Source organism: Poecilia latipinna, unplaced genomic scaffold (assembly GCF_001443285.1).
Source record: "Poecilia latipinna isolate Pla-1442-1.1 unplaced genomic scaffold, P_latipinna-1.0 Scaffold37, whole genome shotgun sequence".
NCBI lineage: Eukaryota > Metazoa > Chordata > Actinopteri > Cyprinodontiformes > Poeciliidae > Poecilia > Poecilia latipinna.
Genome location: NW_015112653.1, coordinates 913708 through 936760, shown reverse-complemented (window position 1 = coordinate 936760; position 23053 = coordinate 913708). Strand labels below are relative to the sequence as shown.

At 37.9% G+C, this 23053-nt stretch overlaps 1 protein-coding gene across 2 annotated transcripts in view; it reads right to left on the bottom strand.

The window, feature by feature from the left end:
• The window catches only part of hs6st3b (heparan sulfate 6-O-sulfotransferase 3b), a 78197-nt gene that overhangs the window by 4759 nt on the left and 50385 nt on the right, over positions 1 to 23053 (bottom strand). The gene's annotated exons all lie outside the window — the stretch shown is intronic.

The window sequence follows — 23053 nt, the reverse complement described above, 5'->3', positions numbered from 1 at the left end:
GGTAAACAACTCACAGGTCACAACAAATCTAAAGACCGATGGCCCCGTCAGCTTACATGTACTCGACCTCAAAGCCTCTCAAGGTGTCAGAGACTCCATAAGAGCTTAAAGCGCTCTGCTCCCCATCAGGAAGAACACAGTAAGCGTTTCAAAGACGAGGTCAGATGTCATAAAATCTGGGTGGAAAAACTGTCATCTGCTCAGCCACTTCAGTTTCCCCGAAGACAATAATTCCAAATCAAAATTGTCTAAAAAATATTGTCAATAGGAAATTTAAAAAATGAAGTTTTGTGATGTTTTTACATTATTTCTCAGATTCGTATTGCACATTAAGTATGTGTACACATTTGGACAGATCCAGGAAGATGTTTCCAGGAGTTTCTACATACAACAAAAGTATAAATTACCTCATGGAAGCACAAAGACTCAGAGATAAGACAAACTTTCAAAATAACTTCTAGATGTACCTTCTTCTGACAACCAGTTTAAATGAAACTTTGTCAGCAACTCAAAATAATAACATTTACAATAGTCTACTTACTGTTGTACTTGTCAAATGGGGGAAAAAGCAAATTAAGTGACAAAAGAAACAAAAACCTGAATATTTTCCCTTTCTGTCCTCCAATCCCAGCTGTACTGTGGTTCTAACATTTGCTTGTACACAAATATGAAACAAATAAGAGTTTCAGTTTCTGTTGGTTTTTATTTTCTATTAGAGCTGCACCTCACTTTACTGAATGAAAAAGATAAAGTTTTCAAATTCATTTAGGTGTTATTTTAATTCTAGTCAAGTAGCATGCATTAAGATGCTGCAGCCAGTTTAAGTCAGTCTGTAACACTGTAGAGTGAGTACTCGCATACAAACATACCAGCTCTGTTGCTACTATAAACAGTTAATGGCAGGAATACTAATAAAGAAAACTACAGTTGTCAAAATAAAAAACTGAATAGTCACTATGGGTAATTGACATTAGCCAAAAAATGCTAAGCATAGCATTTTTAATTTCTGTAAAAAGAACTAGCAGTGATTCTATGAGAATGTTGGCTTATGAAAAAGAAAATGTTCTTTGCTACTATTTATTATTTGCCAAGTGTGTTTTCTGTTTGACTACCTCAAGGAGACCGAACAAATGTTTGCTTTATTTTTTTTATTTATTTATTTTTTGTGGTTTATTCTACATTTGTGTCTGCAATGTTTTCCTTTTCTCTGGAATGTTGTTTTATTGGATATTGTTTTAGGCTTGAAGGTGACAAATTAAAGATTTTTTTTTTTTTTGGATCTATATAAACTCTTATCTGAGGAAGAGCACGGTTCAAAAGAATAAACATTTTATTCAAAATATGCAAAAATCATTTTTGGTGTTCCAGGATGACATCTTACACCATCTCTCACACAGAAACTGTGAAGTCCACTGAAGGCACATTCTGTCAGAAAACAAAGGCTGGACAGGTGAAGGCCACATGAAGTCCTCCCAAGATGACGTCTTGTGTGCGCGTGTGTGTGTGTCCGGTGAATGTTTAATGACGAAGCCCTGGAGAGCAGTGCAAGTTGCTAAAGTGCAGGGCTGTGCTGAGATTTCACTCTGACTCTAAAGTTAGAGCACCCATCAAAGCTCTTGATGTGGGGAAACTTCAACGCAGTCACACCCAAGGGTAAAAATTTAGGAAATTTAGGTCTGCTTCGTTTCTTCTTGAGGTTGAGGTTCGTATCAGCGCCACATTCACGCATTTTTTTGTTTCTGATGTGTTTATCAGCTGGTTCATATAGTCCCAGATTTTCAAACTTTTCAAAGCAAGTTATTTCAAGGAACCAAACATCACAAATAAGAGCTTGGTCGACGCAGCATGAAACAGTTCAGTGTTGTCTTGAGCAGAAGATTAAAAAAACATCGCAGGCTTGTCTTGATGCTTCCAAAGGAGTGCCACTACTGAAAACGTTCTCCCGTATGACTCAAACAAGAAGACAAGATCTCACCCCTTGTAGGAGCAGCAGCACCCTGGTACTTTGCTCCTGGAGTTGGTTTGCTGTGCATGAATCCTTGTTAAGCTGGGGACGTAAGCTATGCGTATCTGAGAGCACTCCGCAGCCCAAAGGTCAGACGTTGAGCACCATCAGTGTCAAAATGCATCAAGATCAGCGGGTCTGTAATGCCGCCTTGTGGAGCATTCCCTCGAATGACAGAGATAGCTTTTGAAGGAGGGTAAAGGGGGAGAGGATCTTTTTACTTTTGGCCTCTGTTATCAGCACCAACCCTATAGTCATTTTACACTCTCCACCAAAAATACCACAAAAACGTTTACCCTGGCCGGCTGCTTTCCAACAGGGTGAGGAGCACAGCTTGTCCTGTTTGTTGGGGTTGTGCTAAAGCTATATCCCTTCTCCACATTTTGCCAAGTCTACTTTATCAGCGTTGGAGCCTAGAACCCACGCTGAACTCTAGTTAATCATGGATCAATAATGGATAGGAGGCATATTGCAGCTTATTCTGCCCCAGAACACTCACCTCTAAGCAGCAACACCAACGGCATTACTTCACTGGAGCACAACTAAACAGAGGCCATTAAGCAGAGACGGAAGATGAAGTGAAAAGTACGGATAAAAATGGAAACTGAAGCCAGGCTGGAGAAGGGGCTGAGAGAAAAGAGGGCAACATGTACTAAAGCTGAATGTTTGAAATGGGAAAGGTGTCAGTCATTTGAAAGGGAGTGGATCTCTAAGTGTTGATATTCTGCTGACGTTTTCTGCTTGCAAAGAAATCACACAAAGATGGAAAACATCGAAATTAATTAGGAAGATTAAAAAATGATTCATATCCAAGTCATGCTGGTTTTATACATGGGGATGGCTCTAAATCATCTGGATAGTGGATTGAGGGAGTGAGCTTGTGCTTTGACTTGCTGGATGTCTTTGTACCTTTCACCAACTACATATTATTCCGAAGGAAGGTACGTAAGGGTGAAGGAGCGTAGAAAGCATACGCTCGCTCTACCACCCCCCCGAGATGAAGACACGTAAAAGGTAAAACTCGCTACATTTACAATTTACATGTGCGCGAGGTGAAGGACCGTAAGGGCGCGGTGAAGTGTATGCGAAGGCATCATCGGTCCGCCGCCCCCATCAGACGGGGTTTTGACGCCCCCTCTGGTGCAGCGCCCCTATGCGTTGGATGCGCTGCATAGCCACTTTTTGCGCCACTGCGTTTCACAGTATCAATGCCATAACACTAGAATCCTGTTTGTTTTTGCACAACTCAACGCATCAGCTCCTGACTGCGTCTTTATATTTTTCACTTCATCTTATCTTTTCACAGCGTATCAGAAATGTAAACTACGAATAAAATCTCAAACCGGGCCACAGCAGAGAGATGTACATCTAAATCTGTCTATTAAAATGTGCTGATTTGTGCTTTTACAGAAAGATACCATTGCTCACGTCCACACGAAACCATGGCAGCTTCTTTGGTTAAACACATCCACAGAACTGAATGCAACACATCTTAAAAAAACATGATGACCCACTGTTTTTTTTATTTTCAGCAAAACTGGGAGAAGCGGACAACTGGCTTCTAATTACCTGCAATTAGCTCCAGTGACACAATTTTCAGCCCACCGCTTCTCTGTGATTACAGGCTGCTGAAAGCAAAGTGTACTCTCAGCCATGAGCTCCTGGTCTTTTTGAAATAGCTCAGCTGAATTCAAGACATTTGTGGTGGGTGTTATTTTGTTGCGGATGCCTGGGGGTGCACTAAGAAAAAGAAAAATCAACAACAAAACAACACATTTTTGTAAACTGGTCAAAAAAAATAGTTATGAAGGAAGGCTAGGACAGTGAGAAGCAAATAAGTAAAGACAAACCAGGTCCCAGTACAACAATGACACTGAATAAAGTTGGCCAGTGGAGAGTTGCACACCGACCCAGCTGTTTTTGTAATGTGTGTAAACTGATTTACTGTCACAAAGTGCCATTCATAATCTCCATTTATTATACTGTGGCACAGGACAGTGAATAAGAAGAAAATAAACAATTCTTGCTCACAGTTTCAACAACATATTCCAACCTGAAGTATGACATTACATTGTTAAATGACTTTTATATTTTTGCGCTTCAAGAGTCTGAAAAATAACCAAAGATATGTCAGAATAAATGGGTTAAAAGGAAGCCAATTTTGACAAGAGGAGCTTTGTCACTGGTCATTAATATTCTCTTTTTCATATTTAATAAAACTTATTCAGAACATATTTTTTTGATGAATAAGTAACAGTAGCATAACCTCACACAAAGGACTAAGTGCCGGTCTGGGACAAATATGAATGCACATAAGAGATGAAGGTCTAAGTATGAGCAGTGACTGTTGCTGTCAGCAGTGATGCACAAAGCTCAAAAAGTCTTGTTTTTATTAAGAAATTAAAAACCTCATCAAACATGGCCTTTTGTAGAAATACTAATCAATATAGCAAAGATGCTTTTATTATTACTTTTCCATGACAAACAATTGGAACTGAATTAAATCTAAGAGGGGTTAATATCAATAAAATACAGATAATTAAACCATTTTATTTAATTTTTCCAAATAATTTGATTAACATGTAAAGATAGCTGCAGTACAGGTTAATCTCTACCAAGCATTTGTAACCAGATTTATTGTACACTAGGTGGCGCTTATTAATTGCAAACTCCAATTGGCTTTTTGCATTTTGCATGTGAGCGCCTCCATATATGTGGTACAATTTGAAAGGTTCAAATTAAGAAAGTAAATTCCCGAAGATGCCATTAATGTGGGAAGAAATATTCCTTAAACTAACATTAGTTTGATTAACCTTAACACTAAACAGCAAGTTAACAAGAAGACCATCAAGAAATGTTTTGCTCCGTAGTTTAGCAGCTCTTAGTTGCTGTTCAGATGTGCTAACCTATTCAAAGGGTGAAATATAGTTTTTTGCTTAATTTAAAATGTGCTGTCTCAATTAATTTTTTTTTTTTTTGCCTGTACATTGCCATTTTGTCACTTTACATTTCATACCCATAAACACATAATTACAGAAATAAGTAATCCTACATGTCATTTTTAACTAAATGATGTTATATTATGATGTCATAATTAAATTGGCCATAGAGCTTTAGTTGACTCTGGCGAAATATTAAAGAGTATAACTCCTGATCAGACCAAAATCACAAGATGACCTCCTGTTGGCACATATGGTTCTTGTAAGTCAGACTTTTAGCCACACTACTTTACAGTAAACTACAGGTTGACAGTGGTGGTTCTTGCAAAAATGCCAATTAAAACCCAGACAAGCTGCAAGCCACATTCAACTCTTCTCACATACATAATGAAACTGATAGATTTGTTGCTTTTTGCAAAAAGAGCAAATAAATGGATCTGAAAATCACTAAAAACAACAGCAAAGTTGCTAAGTTTATAAAAAATACTTTCACTTCATATTTTTGGTGTAAACCTTACCTATCTTGGGGTCAAACTCTGTAATATCTAATCAACCCAGGACTGGATTAGTCCAGACTGGGTTAGTGTAATAAGCTAAATTAGATTGTTTTTAACCAGTCCACTTTAAAAACAGCAGATTGGGTGGTCTAAACATTTAAACACTAATCAACATATCAATAAAAACAGTGGATATTATGCCAAGCCTCGTGAAACTTTGAGGCATGCAAAAAGGAAGCAAGGATTAAAGTGCTAGCCTTCTGTCTGTCTGATTTTTCTGAGTTACACTCAGTGCTTGCTCAGTATTTCCCTTCTTTGAAGAAATCATCACTGCGTGCTGGATGCTGGATGCCGGTGTCCGACTGATGAGGGAGTTTCATGCTGAAGTTGTTGCATGAGTGAATCAGAGACTGATGGCAGCTGGCACGCTGTGCTGATCATGAGTGCTCAGGACAACTGAAGCCCAGTTCCTCTCCAGATGAGGAGCTGGCATTGAAATCAGACAGCACATGTGTTCTTCCAGAAACAGGAGTGGGAAGCAGAAAAAAAGAGTGGATCAAGTTTCCTTTTGTTTTAGTCAAGTTTGACATGTGCAGAAAATGAAGTCTTGGAAACGGAGGTTTTCCAGAAAATTAAAAGATAGATTTTTTTTTTTTTCTGAGGATCTCGGACTCAAATGCTAGCAGATATCTTTCTATGTTAAAATTTAATCTATTTCCAGGTATTCTGGTTTCCTCCCACACGCCAAAGACATGCATGGGTTAATTGGGAACTCCTCATGAGTGTATGTGCGGCGTAAATTATTATTCGATCTGTTAATATGTTTTCGACCAGTTTTGATTTTGACAGGATCAGTAATTTTTATCATGTCTGACTTTAAAAATAAGACATTTATTGTGTCCAGATGGCCCACTTCATGAATTATCCTTGTAGCTCCTTTTTGTAATGTGCAGAAAGTTGTAAATTGATTTTGAATGTTTCCCTAAATCTCCACACTCGCTAATTTAAATATGGTAAAACCATGGAACACACCTAACTTGTTTTTACTAACGCTGCAATATTCTTTGCTTTTTCTGCTTTTACATGTCTAACGTAAGGGTTTTTGGCAGATTTCATGGTTTAAACACCCAGAAATTTGTATTTATATAGCCATTAAATACATATGTTGTCTACAAACCTTGTTTACAATCCACTGTTTTTCATTTTTCCTTATTTTACTTACAGTTATCAATTTCAAAGAAACAAATAATTCAAAGAAACAAATAATCTATTTGATTGCTCATAATACCTCTCCTTTAAGATATTTGTCCCTCAGCACATTTGCAAGCCGTAATCTGGCAAATGGTGTCGTTTAAGAGTAATGGCTTCCTTCTTGCTGTGTAGCCCATATTAGCACAGGACATGCACTGTGATAATGACCGTCTTCTGCCAGCTTCAACCAAGATCTAGATAAAGTTTTTGCTTTTGCTCTGGGGCTGATTTGAAATTCCCAATTTGAAGAAAGTAGTAAAACTAATCATATTTCTCTCTCAACTTTGGGAATCCCATGAAAATGACAGTCACCTACAGAATGGAACATCGTGACTCAATAGAGAAAAGATATCCTACATTGAGAAGGAAGTACTCTCTTGAGACACAGCACCCAAAATAAATGAAGCATCCTACTAATTTAACACCTCGCTTGACTCCTGCCCTTTTCCCTATTCTGCTTCTTTTAAATGTTTTGCAGAAACCAGAGTTCCCTCAGGATCCATAACCTTTTCTTAAAGGTTGTCACATTAATCAGGCTGCTGATTTACTCATCAATAGCCCCTTGTATCTGTTGTCTGTCTCTTGTTATGCAGAGTGTTGTCGCTCTCCACTGCCTCCCAGTTGAAGGACTGAATTCATCAATTTTCTCATCTTGTCGGTTATTGCTTTCTTTCACACGGATGCTAGTAAATCGCTGTGATGATAGCAGTTCATGGATGTCGAAGACAACATATTGATAGTGAGATTTTTTTATTTATTTATTTTTTGCTAAAACAATTTGATTTGACTTCTCATCTTTGTGAAGTCTCAGTGAATATATTTACTTAAAAGACAGTGTAGATATAACACTGACATAATGTGTGAATGCTTGGGAATACCTGAATATTATCACTCATGTTGTTTTGGGAGCTTATTAAGAAATTATGCAGAGAAAAAAACATTTCATTTACTCTATACATGAATGCAAAAGTGTTGATGCACCTTGAATTTCCCCACACATTTAAATGTTTTGGCTTTGGCTTTGTGTCATAGATTCAAACACAAAGTAGCACATTAATGTCATTTTTGTTTTGGTTTTCAATTTTACTGAGACATCTGAATAAATGTAATCCTATCTTTGCCTTTGAATGTCACTTACTTGATAGTAATAGTCCACATCTTTATTTAAAAATGTAAAGAGCATGGCACAACTGAACACCTGTTAAGGTATAGCTGTCGTCCTTAACTAACAAGCGAGACAACTAGAGTATTTAATCAGTAAAGCTGCCGAGACGCCTATGTTAACTCTGGAGGAGTTGTAGATACCCAAAGTTCAGGTGGGACCATCTGTTAGTGTTTACTGGTCAAACATTTACTGTGGAGTGAATCTGCTGTTGATTTCTAACCCTAACAAAAAGAAAGCCATTGCGAAAACAAAGCAGTGAAAAGTCCTACTTAAAGTTTCCGCAACATAATAATGGAGGCAGTAGGCTTCAAGATGGCTGGTTGGATGAGACCAGGTCAGTACAAATGTAACTTTCTAGCTTAAATATGAACTGTCTGGTTGAACTGCACTTGTTACACAAAAGTGTAGTGTTGGCAGCATCATGCTGTTGAGAATCTTTTTTTTTTTTTTCAGAAATGACTGGTGAAGCTGGTCGGAGATTTGGGAAGACAATCCAAAACGGGGCAAAACTGGAAGAGAACCTCTTGGCAAAGATTTGAGACTGAGGTGAAAGTTCACCTTCCGACATGGCAATCAGACTTAACAGGCTCCACAAATTCAGATGATGAACCCAAAAGCTTTTTGCTTGGCAAGTCGACTCGGGTTTGCCGTCTGCTTTGAAGTAGAAGCACTACAATGACCTCAGAAAGCCAATTGGAGTAATTACAAAAACATTATAGCTTAAAACAAATATTCAAATTGTTCTGTACAGTCCAAAAGTGAGTTCTGTTCATTGCTGGTTTGCTAGAGCTAAATCTCATTCAGTGGTTCTTTCAAGACAAGTCAGTGACAGCTAGACAGTGATTAAGTTTAACAGCACAACAAAACAATTTTAAATCAAGAGTTCTTCTTCTCAGGACCCAAGTTTGAATGTTGTAAAGACTGTTAACGAGTCCACAGAGACGGCCAGTTGTGCTGCTGATCCGAGCAGGACACTCGATCAAAGCGAACATCAGCTCCTCGCATTCTGCAGCAGGCTTAGTGGGAATGCATGTACGCCAGTGGCACTGCCCTCAGCTAAACTGGATCAGACCTCAGATAGCTGTTCCCACTGCTCACAGATGTGGACTGGTGGCTCTCTACACTCTGTGTGTCTTATATTATAGATGTAATCACAAAATGGGGTTTTCCAAAACGCTGTTGTGAAGGTTTCAATGTGGCAAGTTTATAAACAATCTGCTTTACAAGGAAGAAATAAGCGCCAATGCTCGTCTGCAGAGCTTTACGATAAGAAAATGATATAATTAAAACACTTTTAAAGTGTTTCTATAGGGCAAGACTAAATTGTTTGCCCCTTGGCAATAGTGTTGCTGCAGGTTACAGGGGGCACAAGAGATGAATGAGTCAAGTTGAGTGGGGTAAATAAGTTGCTCAGACTGATCATTGCCTCTCTTGTATCTACATAAAGCAGCTTATTTTTTTTAGGTTTGATTATGACACAAACAACAAACATTTTATTTCCAACATCCAAATGGGAAGTTGGCATTTACAGGCTTTAAAACCCAAAGAACAAGCCTCCAAGGTGAAACTCTCTGTACCTGTAATCTTTTTCCTGCATTTTATCTTTTTACCTCCCGTTTCAAACATTGATGCATATCTCTGAAGACTGAAGAAAAGTGAAATATTGAATTTCTGATGCACAGCTCTGGCTTTTACTTTCCTCTTTTGATCCACACATGATCAATACTGCTGTGGTTTCCTCAAAAAAAAAAAAAAAAAAAAAAATCAAAAATACAAAGTTGATTCTCCTTTATATATATATATATATATATATATATATATATATATATATATATATATATATATATATATATATATATATATATATATATATATATGTGTGTATTTATTACACATTATATGTATGTATTTATTATACATGTATTGATACGTTGCTGTTAATCTGGCTGATTATGGCTAACAGCTAAGAAAACCCCCATTAAATAAATAAAAATAAATTTAAAAAGTGAAGTTAGTTCAGGATCAAACACAAAGTAATGGTGTCTGCGACACACCACACTGATATGCAAAAGAGTAAACAATTACTGAGTTCATACATTAACATACATTAATGTACTCTTCAGTAGGCAGATGTTTGTATAAAAATCCATAACCAACATAAAAAACTGAAATTCAAAATGTGTAATGAATTTGTAAAATATACAGGTTTCTCTTTTTTAACTGAATTACTGAAACAAACTGTCTGATAATATTCTAATTTAGTGAGATCTATGTGCATACTGTAATTAGTCTAAATGCATTTTCCTTAAGCCGAATCTATAATTCTTCTAACCTCAGTGTGAACCACGTCGTCCTGCTCTGTTGCTGGCCTCCCCGAACCTCAACTTGTTTGCTAAACATCTGAGTTTCCATCGGCTTCAGTCATGATCAAAAAACAGGATTTCTAGTTGGAGTAAAATTGACTTTGTTTGACAAGCTACACAGATCACTCCTCTGCTGTTAATAATTTTCTGAGCCTTAGCTGAGAGTGAGTCACACACCATTTCAGGGACGGCCCCGCTCATGAGCCCACGGAAGAACTGACATTAACTGCAAAGTCATAAAACCAATGATTCTGCAGAAAATGTTAATTAAGACAACTCTGATTATAGCAGCTCATTAAATCAGGAGGCTGAGATGTGTTTCATACTTGCCTGAACAAATTTGAAGTGAGTATCGTTTTCTGCTGGTGCTGACAGTGCAAAGATAACAAGACTTTTAGAAGGTTTGGTTCAGCATATTTGAATAACGTGGCTATTTTAGCATCCTTAGCATTGTGAGGAGGCGGGAAACGATTTGTTTAACAACCCTCTTGAAATCTAAGGAATTTTCTGAAAACATTGTCTAATCTAGTAAAAGATTAAAACTATCGAATCTGATCCATTTTCATATTTACCTAGAAAATCAGGCTTTGGTCTAAATACCTGACCAAAACCGTCCTAATGCTTAAAATGAACAAATGAGTAAAATTAACACTTATCTTCCCAAGCTATTTTTCCGGACCGAGTAAAGTTAAGTCAAGAGTATTTGTATTACACATTTCAGCAACAAGACAGTTTACAATATAAAAACATAACACAATAAGCAAAGAGGAGTCTGGTGGCTGCAGTAGCAGCAATCCAAGTGAGTTATCACCACATCTTTGGGTGGTTTAGTCAAAGCATTCAAACCAAGAACAAACAATTCAGGTGTTTCACAAAAATAAATGTCATGCCTGCCACAGACGCACTCCCTGCTGGTGTGCACAGGTGTGTGTGTGTGTGTGTGAGAGATACACACACACACACACACACACACACACACACACACACACACACACACACCTCCAAATTGTCTTAGGATTGACTGTGTTGGTTGTTGGGCAACCAAGCAAAGCTGTTTGCTTTTTAGGCTGCTCTATAAGTGTAGCAGACCTGTCAAAACGTCAAATCATGGTTATCAATGAGCAGCACCTGAGGAGGAAAAACTAAAAAGGGCTCATCATGCTATAACTTTGCAATAGCTGCGTAATGGCTCCAAAAAAAAAAAACAACAATAAAATAAACTTTTAGGTAAAGAAGCCAGTGTTAGCAGTTATCTGTAATTGATGCACAAACAAATTGGATATTGTGTGCCTGATTTTTATTTATTTATTTATTTATTTATTTTATGACAGCACCCATTAAGACATGTTCACAGCGAACTGCACAACTTGAATCAAACTTGGAAGTAGAATGGCACAATCTGCAGGGTGCAACGCTCTCTACAGAATCCCCTTCACATGCATCCTTTCATGCAACTGAAAAGCTGCTGAAAAGGATATTGGTGTCTGTTTCTTCACATAAATGCTAAAGCTGATTGTATGTTTGTATTGCAGAAGTGATAGTCGTGGTAGTAAATATATGGCATGGTCTTTGTCTTCGTGTTCTTGTAGTGTGCAGCTGATTTGCACCAGGCCAGGATGTGGTGGAATTGGAGGTACTGCAGGTTTAACAAAGTCAGTTTGACGACTTCACGTCTAGACTTACGTACAAACATGTTTCTTAATATGCAAATATGCAATGCAAACTATGAAAAAGCGAGATAGTGGTTTTGTTTGCTTTTTCTAACAATCTTCACTGCAAAGAACATAATTTGTTTTCACATTTTGAAATAAATAGATAAAAAAAAACATAATTAACAAGCATAAAAATATACCACACTGTAAGGCGCGTAGCATAAGGTTAGTGTTTTTTTAGATGAAAGAAAAATGGCTGCACAGCTTATCACATTTAACCATTTACCAAAGGAGAGCATTCAGAGCCGTCACAGTAATGGCTGTTTCTAATCTTGGTGCTGTTGTAGCTGTCACAGCAGAAAGAGACGTGGGAGGAGCAGCAAGGTGTTTGGGGAATGTTTGCTCTTAGAAAATACATGGTGAGTATTAAATAAGTGACATTCAGTCCTGTGCCGAAACTGTCACAAACCTGGCTGTGATCTCTGAGATGTTGTGCGCACCATGGGGGACTCATCTTCTGCAGGATGCGGGCGTCTAGACATTCTTGATCAAAAGGAGAGAGCTGTGTATATTTTCGTGGTGTGCTTTTACTCCGGCACGCATTTGCATTTTGCTCATCAGAAGTGAAATATCTTCCAGCAGAAAGGTGCACCCGACCTTATCGCACAGTTGTGAATGTGACACCCTAATGCCCGTGGCCGGCGGTGTAGCGAGAAACATTTAGCCCGTCTGTTTGACATTCATCGTCTGCAAGGCTTTCATTCGCCCAAAAATCACTGCGTATGAAGGCAATTTAGCTCTCTCATTAAAAAGACATAAACGCCTCAGAACTTAATGGCGTCTCACATTAAAAGAGCAAGGCTTTAGAGTTTTGAGATAACATCTCAAGACTGCCAGGCACAGGAAAGTGGAAGGGCCTGGTCGTGCTCCCTTTCATCACAGATTCAATCAGAATGTTCATCCAGCTGTTTATCAGCGAGGTCCTGCTTCGTCCTGACATCATGTCAGGAGCTCGGCAAATGCCGGCTGATAATTATCTGTATTACAGGATCGAACAGGAGCGATGGATGCTGTGATTGTGCTTTAATGCGCTTCACTGTTTCTATAAGACGAGAGAGGCAATAAAAACAAAGAAGTTTACCGATCTGGGACTGTGATCTTAATTAAACAGAAATAGACTTCTTTATCAACATTCTTTATGAAATCTATTATAGGGAGATAATGTGGTGCAGCTCAAGCTTTACGGAGACACTTTTCTGGGCAAGATGATTTTTTTTTCTTTCTTTTTTTTCTACACAGTGCGAACATTAAATTAACAGTAGGCCAGAAACTTTACGATGTTACGGACTGAACCCTCTGAGAAAAAATTAGATGTGAGTGTTGAAGGAGAAACACTTCCCTAGTATTAACTTCCTCCTCACTTACTGTTCTTAATTTGAGTGCTCATTAAATCTTTGATGTCACTGGCAGCAGAATGATGCTCAAAGCACAATTTGATTAGAGAGTCACTTCCAGTTCATCATGAACCAGCTACAAAAGTACAACTAATATTATTTCCCCAGGTATTAAGCATGGTTTATCAGTAAGCCAGCCAGTAAAGCATTTCGACAGAATTTGTTTTGCTCGGCCCTCATATTTCTCAGTTTACATTATTCATTAAATGCAAGCTCAAACATTGCTCTTATAACTATACAGCTCTCGAAATAATTAAAATAATTAAGAGAGCACTTAAAATGTTTCTCAGTTTATCTGATTTTACTTTTTATAGGTATATGTTTGAGTAAAATGAACATTGTTCTTTTATTCTATGAACTACTGACAATGTATTTATTTGCAAAAAATGAGAAATGGGTAAAATAATTAAAAAAAAAGATGCACTGCTTTCAGACCTCAAGTAATGCAAAGAAAACAAGTTAATATTAATTTAGAGACAACAATACTAATGTTTTAACTCAGGAAGAACTCAGAAATCAATATTTGGCGGAATAACCAGGAGGCTTTCACTGGGGTTCAGTACAGTGGTCTCTTTTTTTTTCAGAGCTGTGTAAACATTTCCATATTAAAACCATAAACTCCCTTTGGGATTTGTTTTTGATCAATTTTAAGTAACGAAATGGAGAAAAAAAATAATACAAATAGAAATTTGAAAAAGTGTGATGTGCATTTGTATTATTCTCCCAATTTATAAATGTTCACCAATGTTCTTCAACAAATGAAGGCCAAATAAAGATTAAGGATCATACCAGACAGGTAATGGTTAAGTTGTAAATCAACAAGCTTTGGGCATCTCAGGAAGCATTGCCCAATCCATCATCAGAGAATGGATAAAGTGTGGCATACTGCAGATCTACCAAGACATAGCTGTCAAAATGACAAGACAGACAAGGAGTGCATTCATTAGAGAGGAAACCAAGTGGCCCATAATGCTGGAGGAGCTGATGAATATGAAAAAAGTCAGAGGGGTGGGGGGATGTATTGACTTTTCTATTTCATTTTTTTTCTTTTAGGAACTGTAATATTAAAATTTCCCAAACAGCAAAGGTGGTTCTTCTGTCGTTGAATTGGTCAGCAAACAGAGGTGCTGTGCTGTCTAACAACACCCCATTCGTATTCGGGTTGTTAAATGGCTTACAGGTGGAATTATACGACAAGCTCTCGACTTTACCGTCTCTCGTGAATGGTTGTCTTGGTCTATGAGTTTAAGGGCATTATTCAGAAAGCAGGGTCTCTCTTCTGTGCCGACGTATTCGTGTGCTGTCCCGGTTCCCTCAGACAAGATGAGAATGAGACCGGAGACATGCATTATTCGTAACCGATACCCTCCCTTAATGGTGTCTGTGCTCCCCCTGGCAGCCCATAATGGACCATTTTTGAGGTTCTCTGCATCTTGCTCAGCGTTTTGATGGTGACAGAATGGGGACAGTGGGTGTCACCTGGGAAGAAACAAGATGAACGATGGGACCTTTCATTTACTTGTCAAGAAGCTGGCATTGCTGGCACTTGACATGGTGTGCATGTATGTGCTTGTTCAAGTTGTGGCAGACAAAACAAAAGGTGAAAAAATGCCCTTCACAAGGAAAAGGGTTTCATTCTGACTTTTACGGTAAAGAGCAAACAAAGAATAAAAGGACAATATGAATTTTATGAGGCATTTCTGATTATGAAAGCGACTTAAATGCTTTTTAGGGGTGTGGGGGGAGTGACTTTCCATATCAAAGTCTGTTTACAGTTCTCTGGGAATACTTTTGCATATGTGAAAAAATATCTTAAATACTTTCGAGGCACAGCTACAAGCTTAGAAATAATTTTAAAAAAGCATTTTCAGGGGTGAGCAAGTGAGAGAGGTGCATTTACCAGACCTGTGAAGCCCGTCACAGAGTTCTGCTCCAGGCGAGCATCTTTAGGTTACTGGGAATATCACTTTTGAAATTCTGAACTTTGAAAAGTTAAAATATTAGAAACCCAGTCCTCTCTCTCTCTCTCTAAAAAAAAGAAGAGTTTTGTGAGGTACTTTCAGTCAAAAGGCATGTTTTCAAAAGTACCAACAGCAAAATATTTTATGTATGTGAAGCCATGTATCGACAGCTACAGATGGTCAGGTGATACAGATTATTTGTCATATCGCCATTCAGTTTATAGTGCAAAAAGATACATGAAATATTTGATTGTGCACTGATTTTTCATTTATCAAAACGTGTTTTAATTTGAAACGGACCACATCTCTTCATTCCTGTTTAATTTGATGTATATGTGTCCTTTATCATGTGTTGCGAGCCATATCGAGGTGAATCGAAGTTTTGGTAAACGAGGTGATTTTTGTATTACATAGGAGTGTCGGTGTTGGGATGAGATTCATGTTCAACATTTGGGCACAGGTTGTACTTTAATTGGACAAACAAAGACTCAATGTTTGACTTGAGAGCTGGAAAAGTCAAAACTAACCTCAGATTTAAGCACTGAAGACTCGAGATTTGAATCTCAGTCAAGATCTAAAGACTCAAGGCTGGACTTGGATCAAAGCTCTAAAAATTAAAATTGTGAGTCACACTAAAGCTCCAGAGATTAGAGACTTGACTTGGAGTGCAGCTCTAAATTTGAGGTCTAAAGACTCAAGAATCGACTCAGACTGGATCTCCAAAGACTTTTCACTTGAAGCTCGGGATGCAAGTTTTACCCACAGTGGCTCCATTAGTCACAGACTGCAGATGGAGAGTGATGAACACGGGCTCCGATTTATTATTGATTCATTCACCAGAGATGTTCACAGACATTGGAATAGTTACAGTTCATAGTTATTTATGTTTGCTGTAGTTTCACAAATGACCAAATAAATGTCTCTCAAATGGCACTGATATAGCTATCGTTTTGATTAAACAAGCAAGCTAAACACCATTTTCTTTCCGTTAAATTGTAATTTATCTTGACCTCAATTTTTGAATCAATAAATTAGTCGACGCCGTTCTTATTTAAGCGTCTCAATGCTTTCCATGGACAAAAACAGACAACAGACCTGTTTGTGTTTATCACATTCAGCCCTGGCTGCGTTAATTAGCCTCCCTCCCTCAGTTTACCTGCTCTCATTCTGCCACAGCTGCTCCACATCCCTTCTGATTAGCTCACCGGGACCCTTTCTCATTTCACACCTGCCTCGGTATTTGAGCTCATTGTTCATCGCTGGTTTCTTCTGCTACCCCATCCTCCATATCCTGTTCTCCTTGTGCCCTACCTGCAAGTTTTCTATTATCTTCATCATTAATCCGTGTACTTGAGTCCAGGCACTTTTGGTTCTGCTTCGACCTCACAATACACAATAAAACTTTATTCCGAGTACTGCTAACGATGTCCAAAGTACCATGAGTGGTGCTTGTTCTGTACTTTATGAATCTTTAATGTTAAGTTGTTCATTTCTTATTGACTGGTCATAGCTTCATTAAAAGTTACAGCACAGGAGAAATTATGTTAGAGATGCAAAGAAATTTCTCACATGACAATTTATGATGTAGTCAAAGCGTGCCGAGATGAAAGCAAGAAAACTGAATGTCGCCATACTCTGGGAAGTGGCTCCCTACTGTCCCTCTGTTCTTCTGTAATCCAAGACCAATTAGATATTGTAATACGACAGCAGAGCTTCAATTACCATGATCCTGGAAATCTGCCTACCTAATTATGCTCCCCTTTTTTCATCTTTCCCTTTCAAAGATCTTTCAGCGAGGCAGCGAAGGGAGGAGAAAAGGCGGGTACTCACATGGTATCTGAATTAATAATACTTTCAGAGAAGAGGCACAAGTACACAGGCAGGCAGTGGAAACCACTATACATGTCACATCACATAACACCAAGATGAAGACACTGAGAGCTTTGCATGCTGCCATGAGCCTTATGAGACTCCACAATCCCATCCACACAACTTCACAATGTTATCTGCTTAGTTCCCCACTGCATGTAATAACTGTGCAAGAAAACAGAGTGATGACCGAAAAAGCTTTTATCTTTAGTGTGGAATTTCATTATCTTCACAAGCGTAATTGTGACTTTGACTGCTCGTCGTGCAGTAAACGCTTGGATAGCTATCTCCTACTGGGTACTGAATTAAAAAAAAAGGAAGGAAGGGTAATAATTAATGGCATCAGCAACTTTCAGCAAGTTGCAAGTGAACTTCTCCTTTTCAGTTGTTACCGTATCACTGTAGATTTTTTCTTCGTTCATCAGGTACTAAATGGATCGCTGTGAAATTCAGGAAAAATATCAGCGTAGGCTCTGTTGGCTTTCTGTTTTAGTTCAGGTAATTCAGCTCATGGCCAAATAGAACAGAAAGTATAGATTTTAAGCTAGGCAATGCCACCCAACACATGCTAAAAGTTGTAATCTTCAAAAGACTGAAATAGTAGTTGAGTGACACATTTGTCTTTGGATAACCTTTAGGGCTAAACATATAAATCTGTAATTTCCTGAGTATTTTTATTCATTGAGAAGATTGTTTTAAACACAAACAGATGCAAACACGACAGATTCACAATTCAAATAAAGGTATTCTTTTGCACTTTGTTCCATTAATCTTTGCTTCAGATGAGGTACAGTTGACAGCAAATATGTACTGTGCGAAACACTTGATAATTCATTGATCCCCTCAACAACAGGACTTTGAAATAGTTTAACGACTCATTAGATTAGAGGATCCATTTGCAAATGTATCAAGCAGATGTAACTGGAAGATGACTTATAATTTATGTGATATTCTTCCCCTGTTGTTTGTAAAGTCAACAAAGTGCAACAAAATTACCACCAACCTTCGGTCGGTAGTATTTTATACACTTAACTTGCATGCTGCAAACATCGCAGGTATTTGAGAATATCACGCTATTTGCATTTGCTCTGCTTGTTATATAAATAGATACGATGATTGGGTTTGTCATTGTACCAGCACTCCAGACCACTCAGGTCTTCTGGTTCTAGCCTTCTCTGCATCCCCAGAAACAGAAACCAGAAATGGAGAAGAAGCAGTTTTTTTTCTTTTCTTCCAGAAAAGAAGAACAGCCGAGATGCTGGGTTCCTTTGAATCAAGTCTAAAGACCGATTTACTTAGAGCTGCCTTTGATTAATAACGACAGAAACGTTATAAAGTATAGTCTGTTTTCCAAACTCTCATCGCTTTCCTCTATTTTACCACTGCAACGTAATGTTGTCGGTTCTCTTGGTTGTTGTTTTATTTCCTTTTGAATCATGTAAAGCACTTTAAATTGCCCTGTCGCTGAAATGTGCTATGCAAATAAAATTCCCTTGCCTTGCCATAAGGATTGTTGACAAGAAGAAACAGCCGGGCTCTGTCAAAAAATAGGGTAATGAAATCTCCTATCAACACCTCTACACTCACTAATTAACACATCCTTTCTTGGATCCTCACAGTCTCCACTGGTTGCCTGGAAACATCATGCTGACGGCAAGAATCCAGGAAGTCAGTGTGTCAGCCAAGAAATGCTTGGATCATGAGCATCACTTCTGTGAATTTGCATATATACATACATATACTATATATCTATTTTGACAGCCTGCAGACATTAGCTAATATTGGATATTAAAGGGTATGTGCATTATAATATCCATTGCAAGTGGCACATTTTTCTTTCTACTTCACAGAATATTAACTTATATGATTCACAGTGTGAAGAAATCACTATATGCTGCCTGTTATCCTGCTTTCTTATCATATACCTTATACTGCAGATTGACAATATTATCTGCTGAGCACAGCACCACTGACAACCATGGTTCATTTGAAATTTCATTGTTTCACGTTTTCAAGTATTATGAAAGCTCCACCTTTTTTTTTTATTATTTTACAAACATAGTCACTTGATACAATAAAGAAGCAATAACACTGCTTAGTTTCATCCACTTTTGACATAGATTCAGTACATCCAATTGACTAAGATAGATGAATATTAGGGATGTACCGGATTGAAAGAAAGGGACTATTAAATCTATAATTTTTCAATGGCAGATGTTGGAGTTCATGACTAAATTAATTTGACCTCATTTTATATGAGCTATGCCCCTGTAAGTCATGTAAGAATTGCACAATATTATTGTGTGGGATTTATGGGGTAATTTGCATTTTTCGTCCCGCAGTCTTAGCGCGACACTCAGGAGGAGCACAGCAGATGTCACGGTCAGACAACAGGGGAGCGATGGGAGTGTCCCATCAGCCTGTCAGTTCCTGAAACCACACCGTGTGCATTGCGACCCGCACAGGGTAATTAGATTGCAGGGTCCAATGAACCCCGTCTCTTAGTGCTGTGGGAGGGTTAAGCTACATTTTCACCTTTTACAATGATGTTCATAGTGAAAAACACACTGTTGCACCTCGATTTTTGTTGCTAAATTTACCAAGTATTCAGACCCCTACAAAAGTGAAGTCATATCTTTTGACTTTTCTGGAGTTATCTGAGGCTGTTGGAGAAATGAATAATGCTCTTTTTTCCAGTAAAAAAAAACTGCACTTAGCTGCTCTCCCAAAAAAAATAGTAGCTTAAGAGTGAAAAGTAAACATTTGAACAAAGTATTTCTTCTCTCAAAGAAATTCCACACACTTATGCTAGTCTGTAATGTAGAGCACAGTGAGGAAACTTTGATGCACAAATATTTTCCAGCTGTACTTTTCATACTTCGTTCTAACTGATTTGCAGAAAATAGATTTTAAGGATTCAAGACGATGCTACTGTCATTCTGGAGAAAAATTGTGCTGCACTGTCTCTGACTTATTGCCTTAAAGATGACATTTACAGTGTAATGAGTTCCTCTTAAGCATTAGCTTTGCATGGAGAGTGGTGTAGATGGGGCTGATAATCTAACTTCCAGAAGCTCATTTTAGTCTCTGCTTGGCACAGCGGATGAAGCCAGCAGCATTGGAAAGGTTTAAACCAAAGCTTTAATCCCTGTCCTGCTGAGAGTCAGCAGAATAAGGGGTGGGGGGCGGGGGGGAGAGAGGAGAGATGAGTGTGTGCATTATTACAATACTAAGAAAGGAGCCTGGCCACAAAGAGAGGGCTGTTGAAGAAAATAATCAAGGCAGTGAGTAAACAGTAAAGATTCTTTTATCAGTAATTACACTATGCTATGTAAGACAATTGTTGTTATATATATATATAAATACTTAAAACTAATTCTCATTTGGAACAGAGGAGACATTTTCAACTATCTTCGGTGCTCTTTGTTAACTTGAAAATAATTGCTTTGTGTATCTGCATTTATAGTAGACACACACACCCAAGCACACATTATTGTGCCTTTTCATCTAACATGGCCATTGTTTCCAGCAGTTGCTTGGAAGAAGTTCAAGACAATGTAAATGTTTAGGCTACTGCTAAACAGCAGAGTTATGGATGCTGGGTTGTTATAATTGCTTGATGTGGCTCGATTAAATACACATTGAAAAGTGTAGGCGATAAGCAAAAAGTGACGCACTTTAAATTAAAAAACTACGCAAACATTTTCTAAGTTCGCTTTCTTTCAGTAGCACTAATTTGAGATCTGCAGTGAAAATAAATACTACAGAAACTATAAACAAACAAAATCTTTTACATCATTGTATGATATAAAAATGACCTAATGTATATGCCAGAATAATTCGAGAGAAGCTTTTATAGAAAAATAAATTTTAGATACACAAAATAAAGGTTTAGTATTTTTTTTATGAAGTAAATAAGATTTTAACAAGAAGTTCCTGGGTTTGAAACCTGGTTAAGAAGATCCTGTTTGGATGTTTTCCCAATGCCTACATGGGATTTTCCAAATACTCTAGCTTCCTCCCACAGCTCAAAAACATGTTGATTTACCGACATGTTTCTTCAAATTGCCTTTAGGTCTTAGAGAGTCTGCATGGACATACCCTGCTTTTGTTTACTGGAGATAGAGGGGTATACTCAAGGAGATGGTAGTATTTATTGTGATTATTGTAATAAAGTTTGTATGTTAACTATCATTAATAAGACAAAAAATCTATTTTAGAGCTTATTGTGGAACAAAAGCAAAAACTGTGTTTTGTTGGACTGAAGTGTGACCAGGTGACACTACAGTCACTTTTTAAGCTTTGTAACCCATAGCCTGCTTGCAGTTTCCAACACATATCATCCAGTTAGTCTAATGATCACTGTGTGAGATGTTAAAGTGAGGCTATTAAATATTTCTCAGCTGCATACTCACTACCATGGTTGCAGACATTAAAGGTTTCATTTTGTGATTCATATCTTGGCTTGTGTTTTTTTTTTTTTATACACTGATATGATAACTGCAGAGTGAATTATTCACAAGTAGCTGCTGCTTCCATGTTCAAGGAACCGTAACTTTGATCAAATAGTGGGGGCTTCTGGAGTCACCCTGTAAAAGCTTGCCTTAATAGAATGATCAAAGTCCAATCATGTAAACATTTTTTTTCCCCAAATGTAGCAGGTGAGGCTACAGTTCAAAGCCTTTTGTTGTGACATGAAATCTTAGAACAGTAATGAGGAACAACTCCAGGCAGCGCACACAGGAGAGTGCGGTTAGTTCCTTTCACATCAGCGCAGAGCCACTGAAAACATATATGGCTCAGTCAACCCTGCAGTCCTTCTGCAAAGTGTGAGGTTGAGTCTACATCGATCTAACCACACATCCTTGTCCAATTACTCAAAAGCATTTAGAGGTCAGCACCTCTGATCTGTGTTGCTTTCCTCAAACCTTTGCAGAACGATGACTTGAACGATGCTCCCCCCCTTTTTTTTTTTTTTTTTTTTTTTTTTTTTTTTGTGTCACGGTGCACCTGTCAAGGAATATCACGGCCATTCAAAGGAGAATAGACGGTCTGCAACTGTGTTTTGGGAGATGACATATCAAAATTGCTTCCACATGACTGCTGAGAGCAGGTTTTCCTGCTAAACATTCCTCAAAACAAGGAGCCTTCTCATGCACATCGTGCAGCTGATTGACAATAGTTTCAAAACAACAAACTACGAGTCTGTAAAAATAAGTGCTTGCAGAGATTTATTTTATTTTATTTTTTTTTATCTGTATGAGATTACAGAGAGGTGGAACATTTGGCGCACCAAAAAAGACACTGCTTAAATTTAACCAACTAAATTTTATACCATACAACCTAAGCGGATATTTTAAGTCAAGTCATTAAAATAAAATGTTTAAGTAGTTTTTAAAATGTATCAAACTTAATTGTTAAACTTTTAAACCTGTCATACTAAGGCAGCATTTAGCCTTAATATGCAATAATGCACTCTTAGCACACAAGGCTCTAGCATCTGAACTCTTCCTTATATATCCACTTTTTGAGTAGTTATGCAACCTTGTTACCCTTCAGTTCTTATAAAAACACTATTATTATTTTTTTTTGTTTGTTTGCTAGTTTTAATGTTGCTAATTTACCAAGATAAAGTGAAGTGAACTGAACTCTGTATGTCATTCTTTGGAGCCTCGAACTGAGAAGCAGTTTGTATGATAAGCACATTAGATGTGCAGTTCCAACAGTTGCTTGCTTGTTGCTGCTGACGCTAGTCTGGAGGAACTGAGTGGGGCCGCGGCGTTCTGTGAGGCGGAAGCTCAGGGGGAAATAGGCGGTGCTTTTGGAGAGCAAGTGTTTAGGCACCACTGACTGCCACAGATTGAAGGATTCCTCAAACATGCATGAAAGAATCAAAG